The following is a 12,038-nucleotide window of genomic DNA, read 5'->3' as shown; positions in this document are numbered from 1 at the left end:
AGACATAAAATTAGAGAATGCAACAATTGATGTAAATACGAAAAATGTTGTTGTTCGAGACAATGCAAGGGTATATATATATATATATATATATATATATATATATATATATATGTATATATATATATATATATATATATATATAAAGATAATATATAGGATCAATGTAAATAAAAATAAATAAATAAAAATTAGTTTATATAAATTGTAATTAAAACTAAATATTAAGTAAATCAAATTATACTACTTGAAGAAACTAGAAAGAAAAGATGAAAAACTTAACTTGGATAGAAGATTGTCTATGTTTAGGAAAATGTATAATGAGATAGTTAAATGTTGCAGGAGCTTTAAGTGGTGATTATTATGAGCAAGAACAAAAAGAAGACAGAAAAGACCAAACTAAAAGGAAAAAGAGTGTGAAACTTAATAAATGGACTGAATAGAGGATGACACTTTTAAAAACTAAAATCAAATTTAAAAGTTGAAATAAGAAGAAAAATATAAAAGAAAAGGTGGAGCTCGGATGTGTTATATTCGTCTGAAAGGATCAGAGGATTGTGATAGACCCATCTAACACAGTGAACACAGTTTCATCACAGCTCAACACATTGCACCAGCTTCGGATAGACAAATTCAATGAAGAAATTATTTAAATAGTTAAAAGGGATGATAAAATAGTGTAATGTATGGGATTGCACTCTTCACCAAATCTATCTCACTCAACACTTATAGTAACTTTCTCTCTCCCATAACACCTACCATCTTTATCCGACTTTCTTTTTTTTCCAATTTTCTCAAACTTTGTTTTTTCTTTCAGTTTTTTTCCACCTTCATTTCAAGATTTGTTTTTCTATAAAAACTCGGAGGCAAATATAAACAAGGGGTAAGAAGGAAGAAAAAAAAGGAGGTCAGAGATAGAAAAAGGTTGCACTCGATTGGAAGATAAATATAAAAAAGAGGAAAATCATCTCTACTGTGAAAGATCTTCTAAACTTTTTGGTCTTAAGTTAAGGAAACATGAAGAAGCATTGTTACAAAATGGTTATTAGGCATTTCATTACCTTTTTTCTCACCACATAAATATTCAAATTTGTACTTTATCTTTCGTTTCTTTTTTTCAAGTTGTACAATTTGGAAACCTCTCCATCGAAAGACATCCCTCATTATTGGCCACGTTTGCAGTAATTGTAAATTTTCCTGCTGCAATTTCTTGTAGCCAAATTGGGTGAGTGAGTAGATGCACATTTTAGTATTTTAAATAACCCTATGGGTGCAGGTGGAAGATATAGCGGTGCAGAAAGAATCATCCATGTTTCTTCTTCTTAAAGTGGGTTTTGAAGTGTTGGCTCTGTAGTGTGAGCATGGTCAGGCAGTTGCTCCCTCCATCATCCCAAATGCTCCCTACATCTCTTTACAAATTTTTTTATTCCAAAAATATTCTATGTTAATTTAATTTTATTTTTATTTTTTAAAACTTAAATTTCTTTGCACCCCTACACCTCTACGTTCCTACACATGCACACACTGTAGAAGGGAGTTCTGTTACCCCTTGTTGGACGGATGTCAATATCCGTGAGCTGCAAAACTACCCATCTCAGAATTGAAGGGAGTTCTTGCTTTTCTCTAATGACAACATGTATGAGACTGAGAAGCCACCCATTTTGTGCTTTTCTGGTGAAGCATATGCATGTATGTAGATAACTACTAACAAATGATTAAGTAGTTAATTTGTACAGGAGCATAAAAGTTTAATTATAGAGCTAGATTAGATTCATGAAACATAGAAAAGAAACAGAAATATGATTAGCATATAGAAAAGAAAGTAATTAAGGCTTGTACGTCTAATGTGACAAAGAAAGAGAAATTTTGTTGTAGTATAGTCTACAGTCCACATAGAACTCAAATGATGCAATTCTATGGTTAATAATAATATGTCTTAACATATTATTAAATCTCTCAAATTTCCAGAACTTCATAATAAGCTTTTTGAATCAAAAAACTAAAATTCAATAATTAAATTTTGAAATTAAAAATCTCTCGATCTTAGAGTTTGAATGGCCTATGTAAGCACTGTGAAACAATGTTTCTAATCTGTAGATGCATTTACAGCCATATGTGTTGGGTATCAGTCATACAGCATAAGCACACATAACTAAAATAGAGAAGAGAAAATACTGATAATAGACAAAAATGGAAATTTTATACTAGTGGAAGAAATTTACAGCACCTCTCTCTTTCACTAAATAACTTCTCTAAATTATGAGAATACAAGAAAGGAGAGAACAAAGGAGAGAATGGGATGTATAACAAAGGGGGCAAGGGGTTTCCTTTATAGCCACCAAGCCATACCCCTTTACAAGTTCCCACCAATGTGGGACTTCATTCCTCACAATCTCCCACTTGAAGATTTTGATGAAACTAATCAAATCTTCACACAATCTTTGCATTTGTGTTGCTTGTTCTTCTGATAAACTTCAGTAGAATCGAATTAACGTAAATATGCCAATAACCTTTGACACCTAATTCTGATTCTCTGAAACGCAATGCAACACCTGATCAACATTTTACTGCTCTCCACCTAAACCTACCACGAACATACTAACCATTCCCACTGCTTGTGCAATGTCTGGTCTTGTACGCATCATAGCAATTATAAGGTTGTCCACCACCGATACATACGGTACTCGAGACTTCTTCATCCTCTCTACTTCACTGCTAGGACTCATACTTGAGGATAATTGATAGGAGATGGGGTAAAACTGGCTTTCACTCTTCCATGTTGAAGCACCGCAAGACTTTCAGTAAGTTTTACTTCTGAGAAAGCCAAATCTTCCTATCTTTTTCTATCTCGGTGAATTTGCATCCCTAAAATCTTATTTACCGGTTCCAAGTCCTTTAATATCAAACTCCCTAGCCAATTGTGCCTTCAGTTCTTGGATTAGAGCTTTGTTGGGGCCTACCACCAACATATCATCCACATACAACAACAAAATGATAAATCATTATCCTCAAACCTCTTGTAGTATGTACAATGGTCTGAACTTAGTTTGTTGTATCCGAGGCTAATGATAAAGGAATCAAATCTCTTATACCAACACCTTGACGCCTGCTTTAAACCGTATAGAGATTTGTTCAACCTGTAAACCAAGTTTTCTTGTTCTTCAAAGCCTTCTGGTTGGAGCATCATTTCATTCCTGCTTAACAATAACCTTGTGAGTGGTGGAACTCACAGGCAATACCCCTTCACATTGTTAGCATAGCCCAAGCACTTAATTCTTTCCCCAGTTTCAAGTTCTACTCGTGCTTTGGTTTCCTTGAACTGGTAACAACAACACATTTGACTTCCTCTTGATGTAATACACTCATAAACTCCTGGAATAAACTTTGCTTCTCCTAGGAATAATTCTGGTGATTCCCTTACATCAGAATGAACCAAGTCTTCTTGTGTTTTCTTTTTTGGTAGTCAAACTTGCAAACTTCGATCTATGTTGTTGGCTTATCACACAATGCTCGCATAAAGGTAAAACAACCTTCTTAAGCCCGAGTACAGATTACGTTCCGCCTTGCAAATTTCACTTTGACATATGTCCAAGTACGATGTCACGTCAACACCGTTTCTTCCTGACTTGTCAATGCAACCATTGCATTAGCTTTCTACAATGTATCTCCCATAACCACATGTCATGATCTTCTGAGCTTTTGTGACTTACCAGATCTCCCCTCTTTCTCATAGAATATCTTCATCCTCTGATGTATTTGCCATACAACCTTGTGAGGTTGATGCATCAGAGTTCTTTCTTCCACTCTTCTCGTGCCAACATTCTTTCTTGACATGCCCCATTTTGCCACAATTGTAGCATTTGAGATGCTTCTTACTTTGAGATCTATCATGGGACTGACTCCCACTAGACCCATATTTCGTTGATCTTCCTCTCATCATCACCAAAGCTTGTGTTTCCTTTGAACTTTCCAGTATGTCTTCTTTGTTCCTCCGCCTGGATTCTTCTTCAAGAATTGCTCCGACAACATCCTCAAAGTGTAGACAACCTTCAGTGTTATTATTCGTAATATTGATGATGAGTTGATCATACGAGTCTGGTAAACTCTGCAGTAGAAGCTCCGCGCGTTCATTTTCAACTATGTTGAAATCTGTCGCTGATAGTTGGGCAAACAGAATGTTCAGATGGTTGATGTGGTCAGTCACCATTGTGGACTCACTCATCCGAAGAGTGTAGAGTTTCCTCTTCAAGAATATTCTTGTGTGAAGAGACTTCACCTCATATAATTTCATGAGGGCATTCCAAATCTCCCTTGCTGTTTCTTTCTCCGCCACACTGGATAACACTGAATCTGCCATTGATAGGTGCAAATTCGCGATGGCGTTGTTGTCAATTTCTTTCCACTTCTGCTCCGTCATTTCTGCGGGTTTTCCTTCAATTGCAGCTATGCAATTGTCCTTTCTCAAAATTACCTTTATCTTCAATTTCCACAACGAGAAATTGTTCCCGCTGAACCTCTCTATCTCGTATTTTGTTGTCATAATTTCTAAAATATCGGCTTATGCACTTCTCACTATGAATAGTATTGTCTACCGGAACAACACAGTTAAACCGTGAAGTAACACACCAAGAAGTTCCCAGGAAAGAGAGGTGGGTCACAAATGGACATTCTTAAGTACCAAATCTTTCCTAGCCAGAACTTTCCTAAACAGTACTTTCACACTACCAAACGTTTCTAGTAATAACTCTTTTCTGATGCGGAAGATCGGATTAAACCGCAACCACAGTGCATACTCAGAATTTTACCAACATTATTCTAATGACAATAGAAGCGGAATACAAACCTATAGCTCTGATACCACTTGTTGGGTATCAGTCATACAACACAAGCACACACAACTAAAACAGAGAAGAGAAAATACTGATAATAGACAAAAATGGAAATTTTATACTAGTGAAAGAAATTTACAGCACCTCTCTCTTTCACTAAATAACTTCTCAAAATTATGAGAATACAAGAAAGGAGAGAACAAAGGAGAGAATGGGATATATAACAAAGGGGGCAAGGGGTTTCTTTTATAGCCACCAAGCCATACCCCTTTACAAGTTCCCACCAATGTGGGACTTCATTCCTCACAATATGAACCTTTTGCAGACACACACAACTTTAGGTAGCACTTCCCCCACCTATCAAACAAATGAAACTCTAAGATTATTACAAAGGATTGGATTGGTAGTTTTGTAGCCCACAGATGTCAACAAGGAGTTGATGAGGGAGGTGAGGAGCGAGTTGACAGTGCTCTTGTAGGGCGAACCCGGCGTGTACTTGGGCTGGGAGCAACCGCCGAAGACGAAGGTGTCGATGACGGAGGAAGAGGGGGTTGCAAGAACGGAGAAGATGAAGAGGAGAAGGAGACGATGCATGGTTGGGTTTGGCACGGTGCGTGCGTGGAAGCGAAGCGTGGTGTTGTGTTTTGGGGAGAGTGTTGTTATTGTTACGGTGAAGGTTGCTTCCGAGAGAATTTACGTAAGGAAGTCACCAAGTTGATGCAAGAAGAAGCTATTTATGGTTGTGGAAAAAAAAGCAAGTAAAGTAGACTTTGTTCTGTGTTTTCCTAGACTCGTGACATCCGTAATCGGATCTTTATGTTTGAAAGGATATATAGATATCATCGGATGTTGATATTCGTTAATTGATGTCCGTTTAAGAATATAACGGATACTCACATCTTTATAAATTATAAAGTTAAAAATTTTAATTACAAAAAATTAAATATTATAGAAGGACAAAAAGAGAATGGAAATGTGTAGGGAAGATTGTGTGGTGGAGGGAGTAACACCCTCATAGTCAATGTCTCTGGTTAAAAAAGAAGTATTTCTTCTTGCACTATCCTATGCTTTTCTCTTTCTGCAACCCTATAAGACCTGTAAACCCTAGATTATCCCTCACTAAAATAGGAAAGTTGGGTTCAACAATTTTATGGAGATACAGAAAAAAAAAAGAGGTGTAGTAAGGAAAAGCCCTAAAAGAGGAGTTTTTGCGTGGGGTACTAGAAAATCACGTCATAAAAAAAGTTGACGTAGCAACTTTTTATTATTTATCCAAGAATATTGTATTAAAATACTTTACTTTCTAGCATGAAATAGTGCATGGGTACGTGGATCAGCTGTTTCTCTGTCTTACAAATATGTGACTTTATTCATATTTAATTCAACTCAATGAATTAATTTTTAAATCTCCTCCTTAGAATTTGATGTAGATTCTTTTAATGTAACTGTGTATTTATATTATTATTATTATTATTATTATTATTATTATTATTATTATTATTATTATTATTATTATTATTATTATTATTATTATTGTATAGTATGATTATCCAGTTAGTTTTAAAATTAGACGGTTAGTTTTAGATAAATCGGTCGGATAATTGATTAATCAGACTAAATTAAAGTTAATGCTAAGAATGATTATGTTAAGTTCAAATAAGATTATTAGTAATTGGGTCATAATTAGGTCATTACTAATATATGAAATTCATCTCCAAATCTATAAATACAAGTTTGTAGTAAGTAAGTTATATTCATTGTACTGTTGTTCTTGTCGAACCCTTACTGTTTTCTATAGGTAACTCTCAGTTTGATCAAATGATAAATAATGTAAAACAAAGAAAAAACTTTGACTTCTCCTTAGAGTTAGAAAACTATACTAAAAATATATTTGACCTCGACTTCAAAAACTAAAACAATAATTATTACTATTATTACAGATAAAAAGAGATTTAAATTGATCGATAATGACTTTTCACTTTGGAATAAAGTATAACTTATTATAATATTTATATAGTATCTCTATCTACCTAAATAAACTTTAAATATATGTACGATCAAATAAATAATTTCATATCTTATATTTAACTATTAAAAATTAATTTAAATATAATAATCTGAATATATAAATTATTTAAAATATATCTATGATTATATATATATATATATGTATATATATATATATATATATAACCAGACACCTCACATTAAAATATATATATGAACTGTGATATTTTATATTTATATTGATGATCTAAAAGTAATTTGTATAATAAAACTTTAATTAAATTTTTTCTCATTTTATAATTTGCAAGTATATTATATTTTAGATAATGTAAATCGTAAATGTAAAGTCTCGTTAAGATACTAAAAACTTTTAAAGCATTAAAACTAAAAATATCTACTCAAAAGTACTTTTATAAATAACTATGTAATCTTAGTTTTTATTGTGAATGAAAATATGTAGGATTAAGATAAAATTTTATTAGGATCAAATAAGTAATTTTATGAATATTTTATATTAAATAATTACTTAAAGAATAATTTAATATTTTATATATTTTTGTTTGATTTTAAGAAAAAATCAATATTATTATGAAGATTGTATGATACTAATATCTTTCCTGCTTTAACCATAAGATTATGACCACGTTTGTTGGATCAAACTCCACTGCAACAAAATTATAATTAATAGCAAGAGTGTAAATTTATTTAAAAATGTAGTAATTCAAACACCATAAATCAATTGTGAATTGGCATAACTAACCCACATCACAATAGAAAAATCTATGTCACAATTATGACTTAGCCTATTTACGAATGTCATAAAGTGATTTATGTCACCTAATGGGTATAATAACATCCATTTTTACTTATTTTTGTGACTATGTTATCATGAATAAATCAATTTTTTTAGCTTTTACTTGTTTTATCTTAAAGTTTTGCGTGTTTTGTATTGTTTTGTATTTTTTGTTTTATGTTTGTTTTACCTGTAATATTTTTATTTAAGTGTGTGAAAAAATGAATAAGGAAAAATTCTAGTAGAGAAAAATAAGCAAGAACTCAAGGGAGCATGTTTTAGACAAATAATGATCAATTTGAATTAAATACTCACGTTGGGTGCCCTTGGGATCATCCTTAAAGCTTCAATTATAGAGTGTTGTCAAATTGTTTAGGGTTAAGCGCCACATTTGTATGGATGAACGCTACCAGCCCCTGCATAAGTAACGTTGAGCGGTGGAAAAGTGCGTTGAGTGCTAGTTAATGTAAAGGACTTGCATTGAGCAGTGGTATGATAGAAAGCTCCTTTCGCATTTTAACTTATGACGCTCAACGGTGATAAGATGATGTTCAGCGATGGCGTCACTAGCATGTAAAAATTAGGTATTTGAACATGTTTCTCGCAAGGCTTTGAGGATTCTCTCCTCCCACACTTTATTCTTCACCTAGAGCGACTAGGAGAGGCTCTTGGGAATTGTTTGGGGTGTTGGGAGGCTCTCTCTTTTCCTTGTTAGGCTTCAATCTTCATCAATGGTGATTTTGTCCCTTTTGGGTTAAGGAGGAAGATGAATCATAAATTGGGCATGGAAATGCAAAGACGAAGCACGATTGGAGTCTAGAGTAAAGGCAAAGAACATTGGGGAAGGACATGCATCCTTCTTTCGTTTCAATTTCTTCCTTATCTCTTCAATATAAAAACCTCAGGTTCTCCATCGTGGAGAGTTAACCCTATTTATTGAGATTTGATGTAATAAACTGAATCTTGTGTATTTTGTAATGTTAATACATATTTTTTTCCATTTCAAGGTTAATATCTATGCTTGTTTTGGCTTCACCATTCATAACTTGGTTGTTGGTTTTTTAGGTGTTTAAAAATGTCTTTTGAACCTAGAACTGAAATTGAATACCTAATGGAGGTTGTATCTAGCAATAGAACATAATTCATTAGTAATATTAAAGGTTTAAAACCTCGAATGGTCCTCGTATTTGTAGTGGAATCTCAAGTGGTTCCTCTTGTTGAAAATGGTCTTAATTGGGTCCTAAATTTTGAAAAACTGACTCAATTAAACCCTTTCCGGACGATCGTTAACAGATGTTGACGTGTTGCATAGTAAACATGTTGATCTGTGTGATCTTATTACATGGAAATACATTTTAGGCTTAATACCATTATTGGTCCCAATTTTGGTTGGTTATGTTCAAAATGGTCCCAATTTTTTTTCTGTTCAATGTAGTCCTAAAGATCGTAATTTGTGTTCAATTTAGTCCTTTTTGCAAACGTCGTTTAAATCGTTAACGACCATTACTCCAGCTGTGCAAACTCCAAATGAGATGACATTTAACTACTACCATGTCACCAAAAGTAGAGTCTTCGTGGCAGCCCCTTTACCACCCCAAAATTAGGGTTCTGCATTTGGGGGAACCTTCCTGCGCCTGTGCCGCGAGAAGAAGGAAAACGATGCTCGCAGTTTTGCTTCAATGGAGGATGATTTCGCGAATTCTGCAGCTCATGGTAGCATGAAGAAGACGAACCTAGTTGTGTAAGAAAGCACTCATGGTGGCGGTGGAGGCAAGTAGCGACGCGATTCTAGGTTTCTTTGATTTGGGATTTTTCTGGATTTCGTTGTGGTTCTCTGCAGGTTAGGAAAGATGATGGCCCTGGAACTTTGCGCGACGGCGACAAGGATTGTCGCACTGACGATGAAGCTCTCGATTTGGATGATTCATGGTTGATGCGCGAGAATGAAGATTAAGGTGGCTTGCAGTATTATTGACGGTGAAGACTTAGCGGTTTGGGTGATGCGATTCAACTTTCTCTGTTTCTGGGTGCTTGTGTTTGATTTGAAGATACGAGATGCTGCAGCGGTGGCTTGCGAAAATCCTGTGATGGCGGAGGCGCGGAGGTGATCTGGGTAGCGCAACGGTCTGAGGAGAGTTTCGTGAGACTTGGGGGAGATCGCGACTTTGATGGTGGTGGCCATGGAGGTTGTGCATGATGGCTGCAATGGTTCTCTACAGGCGTGGCTTCACGGCAGCATGGTGACTTTGGACGATCTCTGCGACGACGGTGGTGTTAGGGTTCGGTTGAAGAAGATAGTGACGTGGCACTAATTAAATGACATCCCATTTCGGGTTTGCACAGCTAGAGCAATGGTCGTTAACGATTTAAAACGGTGTTTACAAAAAGGACTAAATTAAACACAATTTACGCTCTTTAGGACTACATTGAACAGAAAAAAAAAATGGGGACCATTTCAAATATAACCAACCAAAATTGGGACCAATAATGGTATTAAGCCTACATTTTAAATTATGACGTGAAATTTGGTAAAGTAAAAGAAAAGAAAAGAAAAGAAAAGATTAGGGATTTTGTGGCTACTGCTCAATTAGGGTTCCTCTTCGAATGGATCACACATGATCGACCAACGGTGAGGACAATGCAACGGGAATTCCGGACGACTTAGAGTGCAAGAGGTCCAACGAAAAGAAATGGTAGTGCACGACCATGTCGATATCGGATAACAATATTATCTTACTATGCATTTTGCATGCTTCTGCAAGATAACAATATTACAGGACCAATCCCTTCTAAGATTAGTAGGGTCCAAAAGATTCAAACTCTTGATCTTTCAGACAATTTCTTCACCAGTCAACTTGCATATTCCCTTTTCCAATTTAAGGGTTAAACAATGTCAATTCTCTGATATTCTGGGTCCATGTAATGCAAAGTACCGACAAGGATTGATTCTTGGTATTCTGTAATATTGTTAGGAGTAACTTCTGCAAGGAGTTTAGCCAGCCCAACATCATAAATTTTGCTCACATAATTTTTGTCTAACAAAATGTTGTCGGGTTTTATATCTCGGCGTACAATCGATTCTGGCTTCGAATTATGCAAGAATGAAAGCCCACAAGCCATTTCAAAAACTATGCGAAATCGAAAAAACCATGGAAGTGATGGTTTTCTATTTTTGTTGAGAAGATAGTCTTCTAGACTTCGATTTTCCAGGTATTCATAAATTAGGAAAACATTCTCAAGACAGGCTCCAAGTAACAAAACCATATTAGGATGATGTAGTTGACTAAGAATCTCAACCTAAAACAAATGGGAGACTACAGATACTCATAAATGAATGCTTTCTCTTGTTATTAAGGGTATGGGCAAGGGAACAAGTGAATAATGTTCCATTGGAAGAAAGGCAAATTCTGAATTAACGAAGTGGAAGTTTATTGATAACAAGATTAATATTGTGGAATTGACATATGATAATGAATAGCTAATTACAGTAGAGGCAGAAAGAAATTATTTAAATGGAGGAGAGTGAGATTTTGGTTTCTACTGCTGGACTTAAGCTTGACAGTGAACTTCTGACTCAGAAACTCGTTTCTTGTATTGAGGAATGAAAGTTGTGGCTCGCATGTCAATGACATCATCAGCCACCCACAGCGACCTTTGTCCTCGTCACTAGGCCAAACTCTGGTACATTGTTTGGGTCTATCGTCATAAGCATCATAATGCCCCCTCTTTGCCTACTGCTAGATTTGAAGATGTTGAAGACAGATTTGAAGGAGGAAGACTTCCTTTGCTTGTAAACGGTGTCAACCCCTTGTTAGCCTTATACAGAAAAGAGGTTACATTTTAAGAATATATTGATCCCATTTATTTTATTTCCTTTTCAGTTAATATTTTAAAAGCAGTTAATATTCTGAAAGTGGTCCATTTTAAATAAAAACCGTTTCCAAACATGTGGGTGTGCCATTATTCCCACAACAATCTCTTCTAACGTTATATAAAAATACTCTGTGATGGTTTTTGGAGCACTACAGAAAATTTCATATCAGGTCACTGAGCCTACTCTTTATTTCATATACATCACCATCGTGTTTTAAGAGCAAGGGTTCAGAAACCAGAATTTAAGCAAGCATACAACAATGGCTGGAGGTTGGTCTTTCTACTTCCGCTTTTCTTTCTTATAAATTTGAATATGATTAAATGTGCTTGTTTGAGATATTTAGATTTATCAAATTTTTAGTATGAATTTTTACATTTGGTATCAGAGCCGTTTATCCTCTGCCTTGTTTGGTTCACTCCTCTGCGTATTGTGTTTTTTAGTTTTATCAATTGTTTTGAAACTGAATCGAAAGAAGAAAATTTTCTGTGAAATTTTGGTGCTAAAACCCTCACATATTATTGGGTTCGTGTTTGAA

The 12,038-nt window shown here is 34.8% G+C and overlaps 1 non-coding gene and 1 pseudogene across 1 annotated transcript; both read right to left on the bottom strand.

The window, feature by feature from the left end:
- Positions 1–515: 515 nt before the first annotated feature.
- LOC128193433 (small nucleolar RNA snoR114) lies at positions 516–602 on the bottom strand. The gene has a single exon (XR_008244655.1). It is a non-coding gene; the product is annotated as a small nucleolar RNA snoR114 (small nucleolar RNA).
- A 3,612-nt stretch (positions 603–4,214) lies between these two features.
- Positions 4,215–4,540, bottom strand: LOC108337943 (uncharacterized; annotated as a pseudogene).
- Positions 4,541–12,038: the final 7,498 nt, after the last annotated feature.

The sequence above is a fragment of the Vigna angularis genome, chromosome 7, assembly GCF_016808095.1.
Source record: "Vigna angularis cultivar LongXiaoDou No.4 chromosome 7, ASM1680809v1, whole genome shotgun sequence".
NCBI classification, from domain to species: Eukaryota; Viridiplantae; Streptophyta; class Magnoliopsida; order Fabales; family Fabaceae; genus Vigna; species Vigna angularis.
This window is presented reverse-complemented; position numbering and strand designations above follow the sequence as displayed.